Genomic DNA, 25,396 nt, shown 5'->3' on the forward strand with positions numbered 1-25,396 from the left:
CAATTTCCAAATGTCATTAATTTCCTCTGAAATATCTGTCTATTTAGTTTTGTGCTAGCCATTTTAGTTCATAAGTGAAGGTGATTTGGGCTGGTGAGAGGCTTTAAAGTCCCAAGTTTAATTCCTGGTACCAGCACAACACAGAACTGAGCAGTGCCCTGGCGGAAAACAACAACAACAAAAAACAACAACTGTGATTTGAGCATTAGTTTATCGCTTTGGCTATGTAATTCCCATCATCATCTCATATTTATTTATTTATTTATTTATTCCTCCAGGGCTATTGCTGGTGCTCAGTGCCTGCACTATGAACCCACTGCTCCTGGAGGCCATTTTCCCCATTTTGTTGCCCTTGTTGTTACCCTGGTTGTTGTTATTATTATTTTTGTCAATGCTGTTGTTGTTGTTGGATAGGAAAGAGGGAAATCAAGAGAGGAAGGGAGACAGAGAGTGGGGAGAGAAATACAGACACCTGCAGACCTGCTTCATGGCCCACAAAGCCACCCCCCTGCAGGTGGGGACAGGGGCTTGAACACTGGATCCTTACGCCAGTCCTTGCGCTTGGCGCCATATGCCCTTAACCCGCTGTGATTTTGCCTGACCCCTTTATTTTTACCACAGCACTATTTAGCTCTGGATTATGGTGGTGCAGGGGATTGAACCTGGGTCTTTGGAGCCTCAGGCAGGATTTCTTTGCATAAGCATTATGCTGTCTACCTCCATCGCCATCTGATCTTTTTGTCACCTTATTTTATCCACTTAATAACTACTTTTGTAGAGAGTAATACAATTGTAGAGAAGTTTCTCTGCTCGCTGAGTAGTTTTTTCCTTCTAAATATGGTGTTATGTCTTTTTAAATCAAGCTCTCCTACTCTTGACCTTTTGCTGTCATATATGGTAGCCATTTATGCCTTTTCATCTTTCTTCTGCTTTTGCAGCTCTGTGTTGACATTCTACTTGATCTGATAGAGAACTGGTGACTTCCTGTCATATACAGAAAAGAGCTGGCTTTCTTCTCCAAACTACCACTTAAAAACCAAGTTTCTTTTTGTATTCAGCTCACTTTAAGTAGTCAGAGGAGAAACTAAATAAGAGGAGAGGCCAACTGAAGACCTCTCTTTCAGAATACTTTGGCTCTCTGTGACTCCAACACGTTATTAAACATATAAGTTCTCTACACCTCTCTGAAACATAGCACATTTCCATGGGGGAATTTATCCGTGAACTTTGGTTTTATCTTCAATTCAGGATATAGCCCTGAAATGAACTCTTCTTTCTGTCCTTCCTTCCTCCCTCTCTCTGCCTGCCTCTCTCTCTCTCTCTCTCTCTCTCTTTCTCTCTCTCTTCTATGTATTGAGCTCTTAGCTCACTGCTCTCAGTTTGACTACTGATGGTAATCAAACCTGCCACTTGCAAGTCCTATGCACTACCACTGTATTGTTTGCCTAGGAACTTTCATTTTATTCTTAATGTCAAGCACATTGACTGCCTTCTCCATTTATCTTGCTCCACTCCATTGATCATTTTATTATTCCTCTATTAACAAGGAAAAAGATCAAGCCATATTTCCAGTTTGCTTCTTTGCTTATTAGGCTTGGGGATATTAATGAAACATATAGACACTGTGTGAATCAAGGACACTTACGGAATAGGATAAGGTCTTACAGGAGTGGTGTGTCCCACCCTCCGATCTCAAATTCCCTGCAACTTTCCATTTATTTATTTCTAATGTGCTTTTTGTGCCTAGGAGATGACCCAGTTGATAAAGCACACACCTTACCATGCATGAAGTCTTGGATTTTACCCTCAGCACCATATGGGAATACCATGGACAGTACCATAGATGTTGAATAAACATTTCTTTTTAAAATTATCTTATTTGTTTATTTTAATGAGAAAGACAGAGACAGAGACCAAAGCACTACACACACTGCACAGCTCTGTTTTACAGTGGGTGCTGGGGAATAAACTTGGGACTCCAGAGCCTCAGGAATGAATGTCATTTTATGTAACTACTATGCTGCCTCAGCCTCTGGATGTTGAATCAGTGTCTTGGTGTTACTCCCTGCCTCTCTCTTTTTCTAGAAATATAAAATAAAACTTGGGTCAGGAAGGCCATACAATGGTATTGTGTATGTGTGCCATTCATCAATTCTACATAAGAAATGTACCTCTAAGAAGCAACACATGCTGAAGAGATTGTGGGGACAAAGGAACACTCCTGCACTGCTGGAGGGAATGTCAGTTGGTTCAACCCCTGTAGAGAGCAGTCCGGAGAACTCTCAGAAGACTAGAAATGGGCCTACCCTATGATCCTGTAATTCCTCTCCTGGGGATATATCCTAAGGAATCCAACACACCCATCCCAAAAGATCTATGTATATCTATGTTCACAGCAGCACAATTTGTAATAGCCAAAACCTGGAAGCAACCCAGGCGTCCAACAACAGATGAGTGGCTGAGCAAGTTGTGGTATATACACACAATAGAATACTACTCAGATACTAAAAATGGTGATTTCACCTTCTTCACCCCATTTTGGATGGAGCTTGAAGGAATCATGTTAAGTGAGATAAGTCAGAAACAGAAGGATGAATATGGGATGATTTCATTCATAGACAAAAATAAAAAACAAAATCAGAAGGGAAAACAATAAGCAGAGCTTGGACTGGAGGAGTTGTTGTATTGCACCAGAGTAAAAGACTCTGGGCTGGGGAGGACTGAGGTCCTGGAACATGATGGCTGAGGAGGACTTAGTGAGGGTTGAATTGTTATGTGGAGAACTAGGAAATGTTATGCATGCACAAACTATTGTATTTTACTGTTGGCTGTAAACTATTAATCCCCCAATAAAGAAATTTTAAGAAATGAGCCTTTAATTTAATTTTTTATCCTTTTGTTGAATGTGTTGACTCTTTTTACTTACTTGTTTGGCTACCAGTAAAGTATTGTGTCACAGCTTAAATGTGTTGAATTGATCCAGAAATCCTGCTAAGCAGGCTAACTACAATGCTGGGAGAATACCCACCATCTGAGAGACAAACAAGGCCCAGATCTGTCAGGGAATGTGCTGATGGACATACACATCAGTCAAATTAGTCTGTGGAAGTACTCAAAAGCACACCCATTTCTTTCTACTCTAGGCTGTTCTTTTTTTTTTTTTTTTTGCTTCCAGTGTTATTGCTGGGGCTCTGTGCCAGCACTACAAATCCACTGCTCCTGTAGGCCATTTTATTTCCATTTTGTTGCCATTGTTATTATTATTGTTGTTGCTGTTGGGTAGGACAGAGAGAAACCTAGAGAGGAGGGGAAGACGGGGCAGGGTGTGTTAGAAAAAGAAAGACACCAGGTTCCTGATGCTAGCATGACAAACAGACTTCCCTGGACAGACGATCCCACCAATGTGTCCTGGAGCTCCGCTTCCCCAGAGATCCACCCTACTAGGGAAAGAGAGAGGCAGGCTGGGAGTATGGATTGACCTCTCAATGCCCATGTTCAGCGGGGAAGCAATTACAGAAGCCAGACCTTTCATTTTCTGCACCCCACAATGACCCTGGGTCCATACTCCCAGAGGGATACAGAATAGGAAAGCTATCAAGGTCGGGGATAGGATACGGAGTTCTGGTGGTGGGAATTGTGTGGAGTTGTACCCCTCTTACCCTATGGTTCTTGTCAGTGTTTCCTTTTTATAAATAAAAAGAAAAACTGTATAGAAAATGGTCTCTAGATTACTTAAAATGCATTGCTATTTTACTTTTTTTTTTAAATTTCCACCCCAGCTGTATTCATATATAACTGGCACATGACATTGTGTTAACTTAAGGTATACAACTTTTTTTTGAAATCATAAAAATATTTATTGGGGGGGCTGGGTGGTGGCACTCCTGGTTGAGTGCACATGTTACTATGTATAAGGACTTGGGTTCAAGTTCCCATTTTTCACCTGCAGGAGGAAAGCTTTGCAAATGATGAAGCAGGGATGCAGGTGTCTCTCTGCCTTTCTTCTCTCTATCTCCCCCTTCCCTTTAGATTTTTGGCTATCTCTATCCAATAAATAAATAAAGATAATAAAAAAATAAAAATATTTATTGAAAACCAGAGACAAACTCCTTATAAGCACAGATCTCTTAGTTTATGAGTAGGCCAAGCAATAGGCAAAGGATTAAAATGCAGTATGTATATTCTTTCATTGCTGCATGTGTTGGTCTTGAGAGCAGTGAGAAGGTAATATTTTGAATTGAGTTCATGAGGGTGGAGTTTACCAAACTCACAAGTGTCTTCCAGAAAAGGAAAGTATCTCATTCAAGGGCACTTGCCTTATCCCACTACTGTCAAAATTGTTGCTACGATAGGGAACTATCTATCTCTCTTCTTCCCAAGATTAAATTGCAAATTGTTCCTTAAAAATAGAGATTTTACATTTACCTCCATAGTATTTTCTTCCTTTCTTTCTTTCTTCCTTCCTTCCTTTCCTTTCCTTTTCTTTTTCTTTTTCTTTTTTTTTTTTTCTTTCTTTTCCAGAGCACTGTTCATCTCTGGCTTATGGTGGTGCCAGGGATCAAACCTGGGTCTTTGGAGCCTCAGGCATGTGAGCCTGTTTGCATAACCACTATGCTATCTACCAATTACCCTCTTTCTATAGCACATTAAATTTAATAATATGTTGTATGCTTTACATTGGTTTGGTCTAGCTCTCCCCCTGCCAGGAAAATTGGTTTAGTCATGCTAGTTTCACAGGCCTGCTTGTCCCCACCCCAAAGAACCCTGACAGAGTTTGAGACTTGTTGGTGCCGCCATGTGAGAAGGATGCAGGAGAGTTCTGTTTGGTGATTAGTTTGGGTTAGTTTATGAATTGCTGTTCGTGAATAAAGAAATACAGCTTCCCGGCCCAGCCGCGTGTCTCTGGTTGTCTCTGTTACCTGCCCGTGAAGCTAGCCCAGATAAAACAACAAATGGTGTCCACGTGGACTTGACCTGCGCATCTCTCAGATAAGTGAAGACAATTTGGCTACCTATGTACTATGGTGTCCATTGTGTTCCGCACCCATGCCCCGCTGGATGGCCCGGCCAGAGGTCCCTGAAAGCCGCCCAGACACAGGAAAGTGGCATCTGCCCACCTCTGTGGCCCCACGTTTCCCTCCACCATGGGAAATTTTTCATTTTATGAGGAAGTGTCCCAGTCATTATCTCCTTCTGTTCTGGGACAGATTCGCGCTCTCAGAGATGGTTTAATTTTCGCTACACCGTGGGTTCTCATAGCTATAATCGTGACTTACAAGATATGTACAACATGGTCTGCCTTGAGGATATGCATCCTTGAGGCTGAGATACGAGAGTTAAAGCACATGTGCTTAAGACTTAGACGCCCTAAGTGATCAGCGGCTAGACCCAAAAATTCCGTTCCCACAGACACATACACGTGTTCGGACGCTCCTCCCCTGACCCTGTCCCCTGCCGCCCTGGGTTCAGCTTCACCTGAGGCTTCCGCTCCCCTGACCCTGCCCCCTGCTGCCCTGGGTTCAGCTTCTCCTGAGGCTCTGACCCCACCCCCTGCTGATACGTCATCATTAAGGGACCTTGTGGCTGAGATACGAGAGTTAAAGGATTTTTTTTATCATTTAAGGACCTTAAACTATGTGCAGTCTGCCCCGAGAGCTTCATCCCTATATATACGTGTTCAGTTTCCCCTGAGGCCACTACAGCAGTTTCCACAGCACCTTCCACTTCTGTAGCTCCCTCTCCCACGCCATCAGGCCAAATCCACACCTTCCCAGTAAACGTGGCCCCTTCTAAACAAAACCCTCAGCCATGGCAGCCATACACCTCTAAAGAACCTGAGATTTCAGACAAGTAGTCAGGGAGGATGGAATTCATGCTCCATGGACCAAGTCCATTTTAAGGAGTTTTTACTAGCATCTTAACACACCCCAGGATTGGAAGGACCTGGCTTGTGCTGCACTCCCAGACCCACTCTATCTACAGTGGAAGGCATGCTTCCATGATGAGTGCTCTAGACAGTTGCAGGAAAATAGTAACAAACAGGTAGAATGGAATTCTGATGCTTTTTTTGGAGCAGGAGCTTATGAATCTGGAACTCAGCAGGCAGAAGCCAAGTTTCCAACCGGTTATTTTGAACAGGTACGCATCTGTGCAACACAAGCATGGGAAAGGGTGACCCCACCCGATGTAGATTCGTCAGTTCCCATTAACTCTCTTCACCAAGACACTGATGAATCATTAGCGAGCTTCATCTCAAGGGTGAAGACAAGCTTAGAGAGAAAGGTTTATAATCCTGACGTCCGCTCACTACTCCTGCGCTGTACTGTCTGGGAAGGCATGACACCACAATTCTGTCAGGCATGCCTTAATCTTAAACACCTACACCCAGATAATTGGATTTTAGCGACACAGGAACTTACATCAGGCAATTAAGGGGCACCCGCTATGACACAGGTTTATGCAGTTACCCCACGTAATCAAAATGGGGCCTGCTTTCAGTGTGGTCGCCAAGGACATTGGTGTAACCAATGTCCTGATAAGCTGCAACCATGCCTCCAGTCAGAGAAACCCCGCTTTCAGTCAGGGAGCCAGAGGCCACGTACTGTTTGTCCAAAATGTCGTAAGGGGTTTCATTGGAAGAGAGATTGTTGGTCCCCATTTCATAAAGATGGTTCGCCCCTGAATGGTACAAATTCAGGGCCTGAGATTTTGTGGACCACTCCTGTTTTAGAATGGGGTCACCCTTCTATGACAGTAAAGATTGGCAATATTCCTTTTAAATGTTTGATTGACACGGGGGCAGAAAAAACGATTTTAAGGCAAGAAGAGGTTCCCCAAGATTGGGAACTCCTTCCTGGACCCAGTATACATGGAGTAGGAGGGATGACCCCATCATTTCGCACACGAGATTTGCTCATGTGGGAAGACCCGGAAGGCTCTACTGGACACTTCTGCCCTTTGGTAGCTAATATTAGCACCAACCTACTGGGCAGGGATCTTCTGGAATGTCTTGATGTTAGGATATCCACAGATGCTTCTGCAGAGCGTAACACTTGCTCCTGTGAGACCAGGTCTAATCAGCACCCCCAATACTAAATGCCACTGTTCATAGCCAAACACCCCGCTTAAGCTGGCTTTCTAATGAGCCTGTCTGGGTGGAACAGTGGCCTTTACCTAGGGATAAACTAGAAATTTTAAAAGAGCTCGTCCGAGAGCAGTTGTCCTTGGGACACATTCGTCATTCTCGAAGCCCATGGAATACTCCTGTCTTTGTGATTAAAAAGCGCTCAGGAAAATGGCGCCTCCTTCAAGATCTCCGTGCAGTAAATAAAACCATGCAGGTCTGGGGCTCCCCCCAAAGGGGTTTGCCTCTTGCTTCTGCAATTCCCACGGGAATTCCAATCATAGCTATTGATATACAAGATTGTTTTTTCTCTATCCCCTTGCATCCGCAAGATTGTAAATGTTTTGCCTTCTCTGTTCCTTCTATTAATAACGCCAGCCCTGCTGATAGATTTGAATGGGTGGTGCTACCCCAGGGTATGACCAATAGTCCTACAATTTGTCAGGAGGCTGCTAAATCTGCCCTTTTCCCATATATTCATAAGGGCCTTCATGTTTTTCATTATACAGATGATATTTTAATATGGGGAAAATCAGATACAGATATCTATGCCTTATGTGATTTTCTCATTCCTGTATTAAAGAAAAGCAGTCTTAATGTAGCCCCTGAGAAGATACAGCTAATCCCTTCAATATCCTTCCTAGGTTCAGAGATTTCTCTAATGCAAATTCGTCCCTTAAAACCTAATGTCACCTTCCCTTTTAACCTTACTCTTGCAAAGAAAACTTCTTTACAAAGTTTTCTAGGAAATTTAAATTGGCTTAGGCAGTATCTTTATGTGCCTACAAGCTGCCTCCAACAACTGTTTGACCTGTTGAAAGGAAACAAATAGCCCTCTTCAAAATGTAAGTTAACTCCCAAGGCCTCCTCAGCATTGGAGAGGGTTAACCAGGCCCTCCAGGACATACACCTTGTTCGATTCTCCCCCTCCTCTCCGGTAAACCTTCTAATCTTCAACTCCACCCCCACAGTAGTAGGGGCATTGTGGCAAGACCATGGGGTTCTCGAGTGGCTTCACACGCCAGTAGGAGGAGCTCCAAGACTCCTCACTGAGATAGACGCATTAGCATTCATGGTTCGCCAAGGGAGAAATAGGTCTGTGCAGGTCTTAGGGAAAGAACCGGATTTAATCATTCTGCCCTTTTCTCTCACAGATACAGAGTGGCTTATATGCCATCATTCCCGCTTTGCCATAAGCTTCGTGGGGTTTCCAGGACAAATAGATAACCATTTTCCTTCTAATAAATTGATAGCTTCTTTACCTCTTCTGCCTCTACTAGCACCTAAACTTTTCTCTCGGGATCCCATTCCCTCTGCTCCTACAATCTTTACTGATGGTGGAAAAAAGGGAGCTGCTGCCCTTATATATTACCCAGACAAACAATCTCCTAAACCTCTCTTTACTGAGTTTCCTGAGAATCCCCTCAGTACAAAGAACTTTATGCTGTTTTCCTTGCATTAAAAGCTGTACCAGAATCCTTCAACCTTTTTTCTGACAGTGTGTACACTGTTAACTTACTTCCATGGCTTGCTCGTTCTTATGTGAAAATTGATGACAACCCACTTTCCTCTCTCTTGATTCAAATCGCCTCTATGCTGTTCTCAAACCCAACCACTGTATATTCAACACCTTCATTCCCACAGCCCTCTTCCTGGTTCCCTGTCTGAAGGGAATGCTGCAGTTGACTGCCTTGCCTCCACAGGAACTTTCCCAGTCTCTGTCTCTGATCCTGCTAATTTTCATTCTCTAACCCATGTTAATCTTAAAGGCCTTCGAGCTCGATTTCCTGATGTTCCTATACCACAGTTAAAACATATCCTCGCTACCTGCTCTTATTGTGCAAGTCTCATAAAGACACCAGCTATCCAGACCCTTGGGGTTAACCCCCGAGGTTTAAAATCTAATGCTATTTGGCAAATTGATGTCACCCACATACCAAACTTTGGCAAACAAAAATATGTGTTTGTCTCAATTGATACGTTTTCTAAATTTATGTGGGCTACAGCTCAGACAGGAGAAAGAGCTAAAAAGCTTAAAATCCATATGCTCTCCTGTTTTGCTGTGATGGGTTTACCTCTTCAAATGAAAATTGACCGTGGACCAGCGTTTACCAGCAAACAATTTAAAGATTTTTGTTCCCTCTGGAACATTACTCATACCACAGGCATTCCCTATAATCCACATGGACAAGGCATTGTTGAGAGGGCCCATCAAACCCTTAAGGCTCAACTAAATAAAATTAAAGGAGGAATGTACCCCCTGAATATCCAGCTAGCAAAAACCTTAACTACGTTAAATCTCTTTAATATTTACAATAACTCGGACCTACCTCCTATCATTCTTCACTGGCAAACACCATCTACCCTCCCATCTATCAAGGTCAAATGGAGAGACCCACTCGATAAAATTTGGAAAGGACCTGACCCACTATTGACCATGGGAAGGGGTTTCGCATGCGTTTTCCCTCAAAATTTCTCTAAACCTGTCTGGGTTCCTGCCCGCCATGTCCGACAATACCCGCAGGATGGCGCTGTTATCCCTGAAGAACAAGAAATACTACAAGAGGACCAGATGCAGGATACATCCCAGGACCCATAATACGACATGGCAGTACCTACAAAATCTGGCTCACAGAGACCTCTCTCCTACCCTTTCCATGAATGTCTTATGTTATAACTGGCCAGTTGTTTTGTTGAGTGTGTTGAATGACAAAAAAATTTTTTTTGCATGACCCATCTGCTCGGAGTATTCTAAAAGGTAATTGGCTTTATATAAAAATGCTGGACGCAGCCAAAGTTTCTGGAGACATCCAGAAACATTTCCAAAATCTCCCTCTTTTGATTTTTATATATAGTTTTGGTATATATGTAAGTGTTTAGTCTTAAACTGTGTGACTAATGACGGATATAAATTTGTTTTTAAAAATAATATGTTTTTATAACAAACGTTCTTTTTCCTCCAGTGTGTTATAACTAAATGTTTATGGGTATGTCTCAAGTTTGGTAACACTAACTTAACCATCAAAAGTGTAACCCTACAGCTACACTATTACCAGACAAGGTAAATATTAATTTGCTAAGGTAACTAACTATTTAGGTAAAAGTCTAAATGTTTAACGTGACTATACATTCCCAAAACTAAAATATGTAAATTTTATTATACAGGACACCTTTGAAGGGCCCCCAAAGGTGCCCTGTAAACTATCTTGTGGAAATTAATCCACAACAGATCTGGCATCAATCTGGCACTGTAAACATTAAAATCATTATCATGAAAATGCGTTAACTCTCTAAGCAATTTGAGTCTGTTTAAAATACATATTTTAGCTAAAATTGGTCTCAAGATCCTGCAGTAGAGACTGCTACAGGAGGTCACATTAGATTACCTTTAAATAAAATCATAAAGAGATTTTAAACCAATTATAATCATCGAGGTATCAACTATAACAAACCTATAACTTGTTACAAGTTCAAATTAACCACAAGAAGCAGATTGTTTGTGTTTCTTTCACAGGAATCCTGGAAAAACCATCTGAACCCCTGCACACCAAGACGTCACCCACTAGATGGCACGACTACAGTGAAACACCTCCCGAAACCCTAGATATCACTTAACACGATCTGAAGAACCTGATACACAGACTCCAAGGACAGAACTTTCTTAATGCCTGCTTGCCATTCCTGCTTCTGATCTGCCTGTCACATGTTGGCGGTTCCAGCTGGCTATCTAGAGAAAAGCAGAATTCCAGAGGCTGACCTCCCTCATGCAGTGTCTCATCCCCTGCCAATTCTTCCCATAGCCATCTACTTTGGACTGAGACTTGTATTGGACTTTCTGACATACCCTATAGACATTTTACACAATTTTAAAGCAGCTTATTTCCCTTCATGCTGCTGGGTTTTTATAGACTGATCCTGAGTAATTCATAGACTTTACAGACTGTTGCCTTGAGGACTATACAATGCCAAATAGTCCCTCTGTTTGGTGGGTCATGCCATCCCACCTCCCCCTCATTATGTACCCTTGCCCCTTCCCCCCCCCCCAAGCAGGGAACGTTCCTTTACACACCAATCCTTCCCTTCACTTCACACTGGCTTTTACTACTCCCCTATTTGTCCCTTCCTGTTTTGTTATATCATTTAGGTTTATGCCCAAAAGGTTTCTGCTCCATGATAGTCTTTTACAGACTTTGAACCATCTTATGCTATTACTAGATAGAAAGATAGAAAAGATATAGAGATATTGTTAAGAGATGGTTGAGCAGGCTGCGCTCAAACCTATGAGATGAGTCCCTCCACATAAATCTCTCTCTCTAAAGAGGGGTTGAGCACAGGAGGACGCATAAATCTCACAAGGTTGGCAGCCATTTAAGCCTTCCCTCCTCCACAGAAAGTCCTACATCTTACCACCTGAGCACGGCATTCCTTAAAAACATTTAAGCCTGCTCCATTCCATTTTTCTTTACTGTGTCCATTTAGATATAAAGGGATAGGAGGAGATGTTTCTGAGGAATTATTCTGATGCAGTCTCTGTCCCCAGGTTTTACCACGCCCTGCGAAATCCTAGCAGTGCCCCCTTCAACCAATCCTGGCCCCACGCATCACCCCTGGTTGTCGCCCAATAAAAAGCCCCCTCACCCCCCCCCTGAGCTCTCGGCTCCCCCTCTCGCAGATCTCTCACCCTTCGCCCTTCTCTTGCCCCCTGGTCAAGTAGTGGGGACGGCCATTGTCGGCTGACTCCATGTGGCCTGATCCACCCCCCCATCCTATAATAAAGATTTGTGTACCCCCTTGCTCCAGACTTCCTCTCTCTTCTCCGCGGTGCAGCCCGACACCGGACCACAACAACAGAGTAAGGATCCCGGTTTGAGGCCCTGGTTTCCCACCTGCAAGGGGGGGGGGTCACTTCACTAGCGGTGAAGCAGGTCTTCAGGTGTCTGTCTTTCTCTCCCCTTCTCTCCTTCCCCTCCTCTCTCCATTTCTCTCGGTCATATCCAACAACGACAACATCAATAATGACAACAACAATCAAAAAAAGCAAGGGCAACAGAAGGGAAAATAAATAAATAAATATATAAAAATTAATTTGGAGGGAGTACAGTTTTTGCTTACTTAAAAAAATTCTTTTAATTATCTTTATTTATTTATTGGATAGAGATACCAAAAATGGAAAGAGGAAGGAGAGGTAGAGAGGGAGAGAAACGGAAAGACACCTGCAGCACTGCTTCATCACTTGCAAAGCTTTCCCCCTGCATGTGGGGACCAGTAGCTTGAACCTGGGACCTTGTGCACTGTGATGTGCGCACTTAACCGGGTGCGCTATCACCTGGCCCCTTTGCTTACTCTTTTGTTTATTTGATATTCGCTTTAATTTCCAGAGCCTGACTTATTAAAGTGACATAGAAGCACTGGAAAATAGCAAACAATTCATACCATACCTCCCCAATTCAGTATATAAAGGTGCTCAGTTTTGGACTTGACCCAAATGATTTTTAACACCTCTCTATGTTGACCTAACGTTGGATGATTAATTGTATCTACACTGCAGAGGGTTAGCTACCTCTTATTTTCTGCCTTCATTAAATGGAAAGAAATGTTAAGATGATCCTAAAAAGTGATAGAAAATATGCCAGCATTCTTTGTTTTTCTGAATCTATCACTGAGGTGTCTTTGGACTGGGATTTAGATTGTCAAGGCATTAGGATGACTTATATTTCTTATTCTCTAGAGGTAAGTGGGTCTCTTGTAAAGAAAAAAAGCAGATAATCAATATAAAGAAGGTTAGGAAAACAAAGTGGACAAAAGCGTATTCACCAGAAAGGGTTGCAATTCAGTTTGCTGGCACAAATAGTCACTTTTCTGGCACCCTGACTACTTCTTGATGGCTATTGTCTTCCTGCGTATACCTTGCTGCTACTCAGGCCTCTCGTTCACATTGCAGCATCATCATCTGCAGTTCTGGGAAAGGTAATGTTTGACCTGCTTTCATTTGTTAGGGGGAGGTGGGGCATAAGCTTTTCTGGTTTAATATCCTTTGTCAAGTATTCCTGGAAGAAAGTGTAATGGCTTTGTTTTACTTCACAACCATCAGACACATTAAATTGCATGAGTAAATTATTAAACAATTATTGATTTTTTTTTTGTGGCGAACATCAAGATGCATTGATTTCACCTCAGCAAATAGCATCTAATGGTATAATAAATCTGGACAGTGAGGTGTGCGTGTTAATCTCAGTGTTTGTATAGATACATGTGGATGGTAACATGAAGATATTTATCTTGTCCTGAATAACTGTTAAAAATTAATTTTTTTCCTGTAAAGGCTTTATTTTTTCCTCTTTGCTCATGAGTTTTTCTTCATTTTTAATTTTTTTTCTTTTTTTTGATTTTTGTCTTCTTTATTTCCTTTTGTTGCTCTTGTTGTTTTACTGTTGTAGTTATTATTGATGTTGTTGTTGGATAAGACAGAGAGAAATGGAGATAGGAAGGGAAGATAGAGAGCGGGAGAGAAAGACAGACACCTGCAGACCTGCTTCACCTCTTGTGAAGCGACTCCCCTGCAGGTGGGGAGCTGGGGGCTTGAACCAGGATCCTTATGCCAGTCCTTGCACTTAGCGCCACCTGTGCTTATCCCACTGCGCTACTGCCCGACTCCCCATTAAAAAAAATTTTTAGAATGTCTTTTAAGAAAACATTTATTTACTTACTTATGAGAGAGAGGTCAGAGTACTGCTCAGTTCTGGCATATGGAGGTGCCAAGGCTTGAACCTGTGCCTTCTGGGTCCTTAAGCATCCAAGTTCTGCCTGTGTACCTACCCTTAGCTGTCTGAGATATCTCTTGCACCATGTACTCTTTATTTTTTTATATAAAGCAAATCTTTATTATTATTATTTTGCCTCCAAGGTTGATTCTCTGGGGCTCAGTACCTATACTACAAATCCATTGCTCTTGTGACCAGTTTTTCAGAGAGTACAGAGAGAAACTGAAAGGGGAGGGGGAGATATAGAGCGAGAGTCAGAGACAGAAAGTCACTGCTTGTGAAGTGACCCCCTGCAGGTAGGGAGCTCAGGGGGGGTGTGTGAATAGTCAAATTGGGATCCTTACACCAGTCCTTATGCTTTGAACTATGTGTGCTTAACCCAGTTGCCATTGCCTGGCCCCTCTAGCATATAATCTTTAATTTTTTATATAATTAATTATTCTCTTCATTGATAATGGTAAGGGAAACAAATGTTTGTGAATTTTAAAAAATCTGTTTTCAGTTAACCAGTGAGTTTAGCAAATTTGTATTAACTCTCAATGAATCTGTAATAATTGCAAAGTAAGTGTTGCTTTCTGTCTCCAAGCAAGTGAAAGTTTGAAGGAAGCAAGCAGATAATTAAAGAATTTCACTGCTTAAAGTTGTCCAATGATGCCTTTATTCTAATATTTTTATTCCTATATATTTATTCCAGTATTCCAATAGTCCATATTAATATTGAAATTAGGGACCATAATCTTTGTATTCACCTAATTTTAGCCCAGTATAAATATATGTTGATATCTATCTCTATATTTATTAGTATGTGTGCATGCTATTATTATATGTAATTTTAACTTTCCTGTCCATTTTTAAATTCTTTAAAATTTTTTTTATATTTATTTATTCATTTTACCTTTTGTTACACTTGTTTATTATTGTAGTTATTGTTGTTGTCATCGTTGTTGGATAGGACAGAGAGAAATGGAGAGAGGAGGGGAAGACAGAGAGGAGGAGAGAAAGATAGACACCTGCAGACCTGCTTCACTGCTTGTGAATTGACTTCCCTGCAGGTGGGGAGCCGGAGGTTCAAACAATTCTTTTTATTTTTAAAAGAGAAAGATATGTGGTGTCAGGGCTCTAAATTGGGTCATGTGTCTGGCCATAGAATCCCCTTACCTGGTGAACTGTCTCTCTCTAGATCTCAGCTCAATATTTTGTTCAACCGCTTGATGCCTGTAGACAAATATATGATTGAACTTGCATCTAAAGTCAGATGATCAACTACATGGTCTAATTTAATGAACACAATATAAAAGGAAAAAAAAACACTAAAGTCTCTTACTGTCTCTCACAATACTTTAAATTCTACCAGTTAGAGCTGATCGTTATAGTATCATTAGAAAATGAAAATTAGGGAGTCGGGCTGTAGTGCAGCGGGTTAAGCGCAGGTGGCGCAAAGCACAAGGACCGGCATAAGGATCCCGGTTCGAACCCCGGCTCCCCACCTGCAGGGGAGTCGCTTCACAGGTGGTGAAGCAGGTCTGCAGGTGTCTATCTTTCTCTCCTCCTCTCTGTCTTCCCCTCCTCTCTCCATTTCTCTCTGTCCTATCCAACAACTATGACAACAACAATAATAACTACAACAATAAAACAACAAGGGCAACAAAAGGGAATAAATAAAATAAATATTAAAAAAAAAAGAAAATGAAAATTATTCCTGGAGGAGTAACAATGCCAACTCGACGAACAGTTATGATTCATTGAAAATGTACTGTGCTGTCCTCTTGAGTTGACACTTGCTTTACTCTGTGATCTTTACCCACCTCTATGTTCCCTTTTGCTGTTCTAAATGTATTAACTGTCTATGCTGTGGCCAGTGGGACTTAATCATTAAGCATTTTCCTTTGAGCTAGTAAAAGTGCATGCCGTCTAAGGAATAGACGCTTTGATGCCATGTAAGTGTGCAAGAAGGACATTTCCCTCTGCTCCTTTGCAGAAACAGCCTCCATTTTATCAGGGTGTATTTACTAATCCCGCTTTTTTTTTAAGTTTCTCTATTTTAAAATTATTTATTTATTTATTATTGGATTGAGACAGAGAGAAATTGAGATGGGGGAGGCAGAAAAAGAGAGAGACAAAGCGACATCTGCAGCTCTACTTTGCCTCTTGTGAAGCTTCTCCCCTGCAAGTGGGGACCAGGGACTTAAATACTGTTCCTTGCGTACTTTAGTGTGTGCACTTAACCAGGTGTGCCACCTCCTGGCCCCAACTAATTCCTAAATAAACTTAATTGTTTTTTACCCTTAATTGTTTTTCACTTTTAATTCTTTTCACCCACCCGCCCCTTTTTTCCTTCAGGGTTGTCACTGGGGCTCAGTGCTATGAATCCATTGTCACTACACATCCATTGCTCCTAGAGAAATTGTATTGAATAAGACAGAGAGAAATTGAAAATGGAGGGGAGAGAGAAAGGGAAAGCGAAAAAGAAACACCTGTAGACCTGCCTTACTGCTTGTGAAGTGCCCCCCCCCTTTCAGGTGGGGATCTGGGGTCTTGAACAGGGATCCTTGAACTTCGTACTGTGTGCACTTAACCTGGTGTCCCCCTCTTTTAATTATTTTTTCTAATAAATTTTCTTTGTACAAGTATGGCTCCTGTATTCACTGGACTTTCTTGTATTTAGCCAGATGTTCCCTATGAGTAATAAAGCCTAGAGGTCCCCAAGGGAGTTGTAAATTTCTCAGTGACAATACCAGAGGCAAACCTTGGGTCCAGCAACTGCCATTGGTCAAATCCTTGATGTGGGGTGGGAAAGATAGCATGACCATTATGTAAGAGACTTGTCATGCCTGAGGCTCTGAGTTCTCAAGTTCAATCCCCAGCACCACCATAAGCCAGAGTTGAGCAGTGTTCTGGTTTCTTTTCCTCTGTATATTTCTGTATTTCTCTCTCATCAAAGTAAAACAAATAAAATATTTTGTAAAAAATCCTTAATGTGGTAGATGGGGAAAGTGTGTGTGTGTGTGTGTGTGTGTGTGTGTGTGTGTGCGTGCGTGTATGTATGTATATCAGTTAAATAAGGGTGGTAGGTGTTATTTATCTTTTGCTGTAAGAAGAATAAAAAAAGAAGTGGGTGGCTAGCAACATAAAAACAATGTAAGAAATGCCTGCAGTGTCATACAAACCGTCAGTTAAAACTGGGGCAGGTAGAAGGGTCATGTAGAATTCCCTCTCCACTCAGCTGTAGGAAAATAAACTTTTCCTTTGCTATGACACAACAATGCCTATTTAATGTCTCTTCTCCCATCATTTGCTTCCAGTCCCTTCACATAAAGACAAAAAGTCCTCAGTCAGTAAAATGTTAAGAAGTCTTTGCCTCTCTATTTGTGTTTTCTCATTTTTGAAAAGAAGTCTCAGACATACATGTGTTTTGCCTGATACCATGTATCTTTCACAGATAAGTATTTGATTTTGTTGCTATTAAATGATAATCTTTTTCCCCTCTATAGCCTAAATATCCATCTCTGCATGCTGTGTTGGCCCTGTCCTTTTTTTCCCCAGACAATTTTTAACACACCAGTCCTGGAATGAAATAAAATTCCTTCTTTTCCCCCATGCATACATGATATTTTAATTGACATTACTATGGTGGTGTATGTGAATGTGCACATATCAACTACAGGATAGAAATTAAATCCAGACAAGAGTTGGGCAGTAGCGCAGCGGGTTAAGCACAGCTATGCAAAGCACAAGGACCAGTGTAAGGATCCCAGTTGAAGTTCCTGGTTCCCCACCTGTAGGGGAGTCACTTCACAGGCCGTGAAGCAGGTCTGCAGGTGTCTGTCTTTCTTTCCCCCTCTCTGTCTTCCCCTCCTCTCTCCATTTCTCTCTGTCCTATCCAACAACAACAGTAACAGTAACAACAAGAATGGAAAAAAGATGGCTGCCAGAAGCAGTGAATTTGTAGTGCAGACACTGAGCCCAAGCAATAATCCTGGAGGCAAAAAGAGAAACAAAAAAAACCTATTTTATCCAAAGATTGTAGAGAAATTCTTTGGCTATTGGGGAAAAGCCGTAGTTATTGTCCTTTCTTTGGAAATATCTAGTAAACATCTCTTGTTCTTTTCCTACAGAGACATCTTAAAGGGAGTCTAGCGGTAGTGCAGTGGGTTAAGTGCACACAAAGCGCAAGGACCAGCATAAGGATTCCGGTTCCGGTTTGAGCCCCCGACTCCCCACCTGCAGGGGAGTCGCTTCACAGGCGGTGAAGCGGGTCTGCAGGTGTCTATCTTTCTCTTCCCCTCTGTCTTCCCCTCCTCTCTCCATTTCTCTCTGTCCTATCTAACAACGACGACATCATCAACAACAACAACAACAATAACTACAACAACAATGAAAAACAACAAGGGCAACAAAAGGGAAAATAAATTTTAAAAAAATCTAACAAAATAAAAAATAAATAAAAAAGAAACATCTTGAAACAATGTCAGTGAGAAGAAAGTCCTTCAATTTAAGTTATTATAGTATAAACAGTGGTCAGAAACTCTTGCAGGCTTGTAAGGTATTTTCCTAGGAATGGAGTATCAATATGGTAACAAAACAGACTAAAGCTGATACCAGGATGAAACTTCACTGTGTCCAAATAGAAAGTTTGGGTCCTTGATCTTACAATGCTTAGAATAATGTTGATCTTCCTATTTGGTTATAGTCAAGTTCTATCTTGGTTTTGACTTTAGTCTATTTCATTTTTACCAAACTAAAAGAGACAATTACATTTGCAAAGTGCCTGTGGAACTTGAAAAACTAAGTATCCTCAGCCTCAAGGAGACTTTTCCATCCTATGTGACATGCTTATGTTAATGTAGCAGCTGGGGGAGATGTGAGTTCAAAGAAAATCAACAACTTCAAAAAGCTATTTAAGTCTACCTGATACACGAACAAGGACAAATGGTTAATCCAAGCTGGTGTTCCTTTCTAGGGAATTGCTATATGCTTCATCTTATTCTGTCTTCCAAAAAAGAAAAAAAAAAACCCAAAACAAAAAACCCATTCTTTATATCTCTTGGGTGTGGAAATTTTTTTTTCTCCGGTTATGCTGGGATAGTGCACAGAAACTCAGTTACATATTGACATCGATTGTTCTTTCTTCCATTCCAGGCTCTGCTGTCTTCTGCTGTGCAGTTACCAATGTTCTGTCCAAATATTACCCCTTCCTTTGAGTAAAAAAAGACTTAAAAGATGCTGTCCTGGCCCCATTTATTTATTTATCTCTAAATATTTATTTATTTCCTTTTGTTGCCCTTGTTGTAGTTATTATTGTTGTTGTTATTGGATAGGACAGAGAGAAATGGAGAGAGGAGGGGAAGACAGAAAGGGGGAGAGAAAGATAAGACACCTGCAGACCTGCTTTGCTGCTTGTGAAGAGACTCCTGTGCAGGTGGGGAGCCGGGTCTCAAACCAGGATCCTTATGCAGGTCCTTGCGCTTTGCACCACCTGTGCTTAACCCTCTGCCCTACCGCCCGACTCCCCATTTATTTATTTTTTTTGAAATTTATTTATTTAAAGACGGAGAGAAAAGAGAAATTGAGAGGGAAGAGAGAGAGAGATAGAGACAGGGAGAGAGACACAACTGCAACATTACTTCATTGCCTGTGAAGCTTCCTCCTTGAAACCAGGTCCTTTTGCATCGCATTTTGCTTTACCAGGTACATCACCACCCAGGCACCAGTTATTTTGTCTTAAGTGGTCTTGCATGCTTCCAACTCTCCCAGAGGACTTTGCGTTTTCACTGACAAACCACTTTAGCTGGAGTACTTGGTATGACTGATATTCTCTAACTGGTTGTAAAGGCCAGTGCTATGCTTTGAAGAAGTTCAGCTTCTTTGCCTAAGCTAATATCACTTTTTTTCAGAGAGAGAGAGAGAGAATTATGTGCGGTTTAAAGATTTGCTGCCTCTCTTGGTGTTCTGTAATACATTTTAATGTGATATCACTAAATCTAAGATTGTTCATATCTAGGGGTCTGGTGTGCTGCTACCTAGACCTTATTAGAAACTTTAATATTGTGTCTCAGATTCTCTTGCCTGGGAATATTCTTCCTAAAACCCTCTCTCTCCTTCTAACAGACTTCTTTCTTTAGGAAGGGAATTTCCCTAAGGACTTTCCCAGAATTGTGCCCACATTGTAAAATGCTTTAATATTTAAGAACAGACCTATGAGCAATACAGAATTTTCTGCAAATATATAGCTAGCTATGTGAATAAGAATCAAAGCAAGATGGGAGGGAGTCAGGCAGTAGTGCAGTGGGTTAAGCGCAAGTGGTGTGAAGTGCAAGGACTGGCGTGAGGATCCCTGTTCGAGGCCCAGCTCCACACCTATTGGGGGGGGGGTGGTCGCTTCACAAGCGGTGAAGCAGGTCTGCAGGTGTCTTTCTGTCCCCCTCTGTCTTCCCTTCCTCTCTCCATTTCTCTCTGTCCTATCCAACAACAACAATAACTACAACAATAAAAAAAAAAACAAGGGCAATGAACGGGAATAAATAAATAAATATTTTTAAAAGATCAAAGCAAGAGGAATAGGATAAAATCATGATTAAAAGAGAAGTGTGGATGAACCTGAAAAAAAAAACAACAACACCTCAGGAACCAGGGCAGGGCAGGAAAACCCAGGCATTGCTCATCAACACCACAGTTTTAGAAATGTTAATGTGTGACAAAATCTTGAGTTTTTACTATAAACACAGCTTAAGTTCCAACAGCAGAAGAAAAAATAGTAAAGACAAACTAGGGGGGGTGTTGGGATATTGTGCAGATGTGGTTGAACATTGGCAGGGCCCACAAACCACTATATTTTCATGCAAGTATTATCTACATATCCCCCACCACGTTATCCCCCTCAGGGTATTGCTAATTTCCACCAGCTAAAAACTACAGCAATGCAACTGAGGAAGTTCCCAGAATGCCTTTTTCTTTTCTCTGCCCTCTTCCCTAACCAATCCCTTCCCGACTTGCCACTTCCGTATTTACCCTATAAAACCCGCTGCTGTTCCTGGTTTTGCCCCTTTACTTTCTCTTCTGGGTCCTGACTTGGAGAAGGGCTGGTGAGCACAGCAGGAGGCAGGTGGTGACCATTTTGCTAGCTCCACGTGGCCTAAAACCTGCTGGGGGCAACAGCATTGAAAGCTCAAGAAGTAACAGTTGTAAATTCGGTGAGTTTTTAGGTTTTTATTTTCTTTTTAACAGTTCTTTGTGCCTTGAACTCAGACCTGGAAGTGGTGCAGCTCAGCCACCAATCTTCCAATTTGGTGCCAGCTGTTCCTGAGCACCAGCTCTTAGTCCTGGGAATTGCTCCCTCACCCCCTTTCCATCCACAAGCCACATGTGTCTGTTGTACTCACCTGTAGCTTAGATGGTTTTTTTCTTTCTTTTCTTCTTCTTCTCCTCCTCCTGCTCCTGCTCCTCCTCCTCCTCCTCCTGCTCCTGCTCCTCCTCTTCCTCCTCCTTCTCCTTCTCCTTTTCCTTCTCCTTCTCCTCTTCCTCCTCTTCCTCCTTCTCCTCCTCCTTTTCCTCCTCTTCCTTCTCCACCTTCTCCTTCTCTCTCTCTCTCTAACATTTGTTTCTTTGATTAAGACCCAAAAGAGGTGGTGTGCCTCAGGCATGTCTGTCATTCTCCTAGTTTGATGCCAGTCACCCTGACTATGGAGTTTTTAGTGTTGGAAATCTCCCTCTCTCTCACCCATTTTCTGTCCACGAGCCACACATGTTCGTACTTAACCTGTGGTTTGGTGAGTTTCCAATGAAATTCTGGTTGTACTTTGTTGAATTTTCAGGTGACTTTTGTTACTTTTCCTAGTTGACTGAGAATGAAATAGGACTGCTACTACTGCATAGCCGTGTCTCTGGAAGTCCTCCCACAGTTACGGCTTTTATCCACAGGTCAGTCCTCACCATACATATTTTGAAGCTAGATTAGCTGAGAGTCCCTACCCCCTTCTATAAAGTTTTGATTGAGGTGTTCAAATTCAACTGGCTTATGGAGCTTTGTTGGTGTGTGTGTGTGTGTGTGTGTGTGTGTGTTCTTCCACACCTATTCAGGGCTTGAATCTTTTATATCAATAGGAAAGAATTATCATTGCTAGAATCCTCATATGCTAGAAGGGAGAAACATTCTATTTATGTACAGGTTTTCCATTATTGTTTCATTGTTTTTCTCTTCAAATCTTAGCAAGTGCTGTACAAAGAATCTGAGATTTGCTCTGCTAATTTTTATTTCTAGTCTTTGTAGCTCTGGGTAGAATGAGACTTAGCTTAAGGAATATATGAAATACAGCAGAACTACACACTTTGGAAAAAAAGCGAGGTGGGAATGAGATGCAAAACAAAGTTGGAGGCATGTCGTAGAGTTGTTATCAGTTTCCCTTTATCTGTCAGAAACCATTGAGTGTTCATACAATTTGTAGTAGCATAATTAAAAATTTAAATTATAAGGTAGAAAATACATATTTCATGTTTCCTCTCTTCCAGACATCACTTTAAGCTTCTAAACTTAATTTAATCTTTGCAACACATACCTGTGAGATAGCCGCTAATACTATTCTATTTTATAGGAGATTAAATATTATTGTTATCAAGAGAAGAAAGGCGACTTCTGAGAGGATTCTTATGAAGATGCCGCAGTGCAATGCAATGAACAATATTCTATTCTCTACAATGTCTGTACAAGTAATGCTGCCATGAGCTTCACATCTGTCCTTTGTAGCATTCTTTGACCAGACTTCATGCTGAGCACAGGATGATTCTACAAGGTGATGAATGCACTCAACCTAGCTCTGCTGGTGCAACTTCACACAGGTTTGTATTCAGAGGGAATGGGTGGTGGTGCACCTGGCTGAGCACATATTGCTGTAATGCACAAGATCCTGGGTTCAGGCCCCTAGTACCTGCAGGAGGAAAGGTTTGCGAGTGGTGGACCAGTGGTGCAGGTGTCTTTTGATGTCTCTTTCTCTCTGTCTTCCCCCTCCCTCTCAATTTCTGACTTTCTATATCCAATAAACAAATAAAAAAATTTTAAAAAATGGGGGCTGGCAGTGGCACACCAGATTTAGCGCACATAGTACAAGGCACAAAAACCTGCTTAAGAATCTCAGTTCGAGACCTTAGCTCTCTACCTGCGGGGGAGGGGGGGATGTCAGTTCACAAGTAGTGAAGCAGGTCTGCAGTTGTCTATCTTTCTCTCTCCCCCTATATCTTCACCTTCTCTCTCAATTTCTCTATCCTTTTCAAAAAAAATTGAAAATATGGTTACAGAATCAGTGGATTTGTAGTGCAGGCACCAAGCCCCAGCAATAACCCTAAAAAAAAAAAAAAAGAAAGAAAGAAATTTCTGGAAGAATACATTGGTTGGAGATGATGATTTAGGTATTTAGAAAAATGCCACACCTAATTGACTGATAGGTAGAAGTAAGCAGTGTTGCTATCAAGATCGTTTCCGATTTTGAATTAGATACTCTGAATAAGGGAGAATAGGCAGTAGCTCATCCATTAAGGAACACCTCACATTAATGTGTGTGAAATGCTGGGGTTAAGCCCTGGCAGCACAAGAAAAGGCCATGAAGTCTAGTGAAGCTCTATGGATGGTGGAGTGGTGCTGTGGTGTTTCTCCCTGTCTCCTTATTTTTGTCCCTCTCTGCCTACACATAAATAATAACAAAAAAAAAATGACCCAGGGAAACATGAGGAAGTGCTTGGTCAAAAAAAAAATAAAAGAAAAAGAAGGAAAGAAAAGAGAGGGGGAGGGGTAGTTTCGGATGAAAAGCTAATTAATTTTTGAAAATATTTATTTATTTATTCCCCTTTCTTGCCCTTGTTGTTGTAGTTATTATTGTTGTTGTCATTGTTGGATAGGACAGAGAGAAATGGAGGGGAAGACAGAGGGGGAGAGAAAGATAGACACCTGCAGACCTGCTTCACCACTTGTGAAGCGACTCCCCTGCAGGTGGGGAGCCGGGGTTCGAAACAGTATCCTTAGGCCAGTCTTTGCACTTTGTACCATGTGTGCTTAACTGGCGCACTACTGCTTGACTCCCGAAAAACTAATTTCTAAGTCTAGTTTTGACTTGTGGGCATAATTAAGAACCTCCCTATGAATGACACTGCCAGATGAGTAGAATACATTAAGTCCGTTAGGGTGTGTGATTCAGTGTTGTAGTACGCAACTATGGCCCCGAGCCTCAGTGGCTTTGCACCGAAAGTATTTTTTACTCTCCTTTAAGATTAAAAAGGACTTATATTAATTCTTTTTCACCTTGCAGTCAAGCTACTTGGATGAAAGAGCCTCCAACTTTAAGAAGCTAAGGAGAATCCTCTCAGAAAAGGAATAACCACTCAAATCTTTCTCAGATGGACACTGACATATTGTTTCTGTTCTTGCTCCACCATTGAGAGTTAGGCATCGGACACCATTATGATACATGAAATATGAAACATGGAGAAGAGACACATGTTTGTGAAGACCGTAAGGAGAGCTCACTGTTTCTTCTAGAAATCCCTTCTTTTCTTTCCTTTCTCTTTTTCATGAAGTCATATCCTCAGGATTCCAGATTCATCCTATTCAAGCACTCAGTGGATAGGTGTCTCTCAGTGTAGATGATGAAGGTAAGAGGAGAGAGAGAAAGAGAGAGAGAGAGAGAAGAGAGGAGGAGAGAGAGAATGAGAGAGAGAGAGAAAGAAGAGAAGAGAAAACAGGAAGGAGACATATTTCAACTGTCACTTCTCATTTTCCTACAGCTGGTTCTCATTGCCTTCCTCACAGCCCAACTCTGGCTAGAAAATGAATGAGAGAAAGGAATCTCTTTCCTGCTGCTCTTAAGGGACCACTTCAAATCCCTCCAGTCTTTAAATACATGTCTTTAATGAACACTTATGGCTGATACACACCTTTAGCTTGAGTTGTGAGTCAGTCCTAAGTAGGTGTTGGCTATGCAAATCAGCACAAAGTTTGGCAGATGTGCTCCAGGGCCTCTTGACTATTAAACACCTCCTGCTATAAAGATAAGGAGACAGAGTGCACAACAGTAATAGAATTTAGGGGCCAGGTGGGGGTGCACCAAGCTAAGTGCACATATTACAGTGCTCAAGGACCCAGGTTCAAGCCCCTGGTTCTCAGACTACAGTGGGAAAGCTTTATGAGTGGTGAAGCAGGGCTGCAGGTGTCTCTCTGTCTCTTTCCTTCTCTATCACATTAACCCTTATCAATTTCTCTCTGTCTCTATCCAATAATAAATAAATAATTAAAATCTTAAATATAATTGAAAAAATATGCAGATGTTGGTAGCTAGTGACGCATGCGTGGAGCCTATAGAGTGTTATAATGCTGCAAGGCTACTTCAATTAAAAAACCCAGTTGTAGGGCCAAAAGATAGCTCACAGTAGAGTATGCACTTTACCAAGTACAAGACTCTGGGTTTAAGCTCTGCTACCACATGGGGGAATCATGACTACACTAGGAGAGTTCTGTGAATGGTACAATGAT

This window comes from Erinaceus europaeus, chromosome 9, assembly GCF_950295315.1.
Source record: "Erinaceus europaeus chromosome 9, mEriEur2.1, whole genome shotgun sequence".
Classification (NCBI taxonomy): Eukaryota; Metazoa; Chordata; class Mammalia; order Eulipotyphla; family Erinaceidae; genus Erinaceus; species Erinaceus europaeus.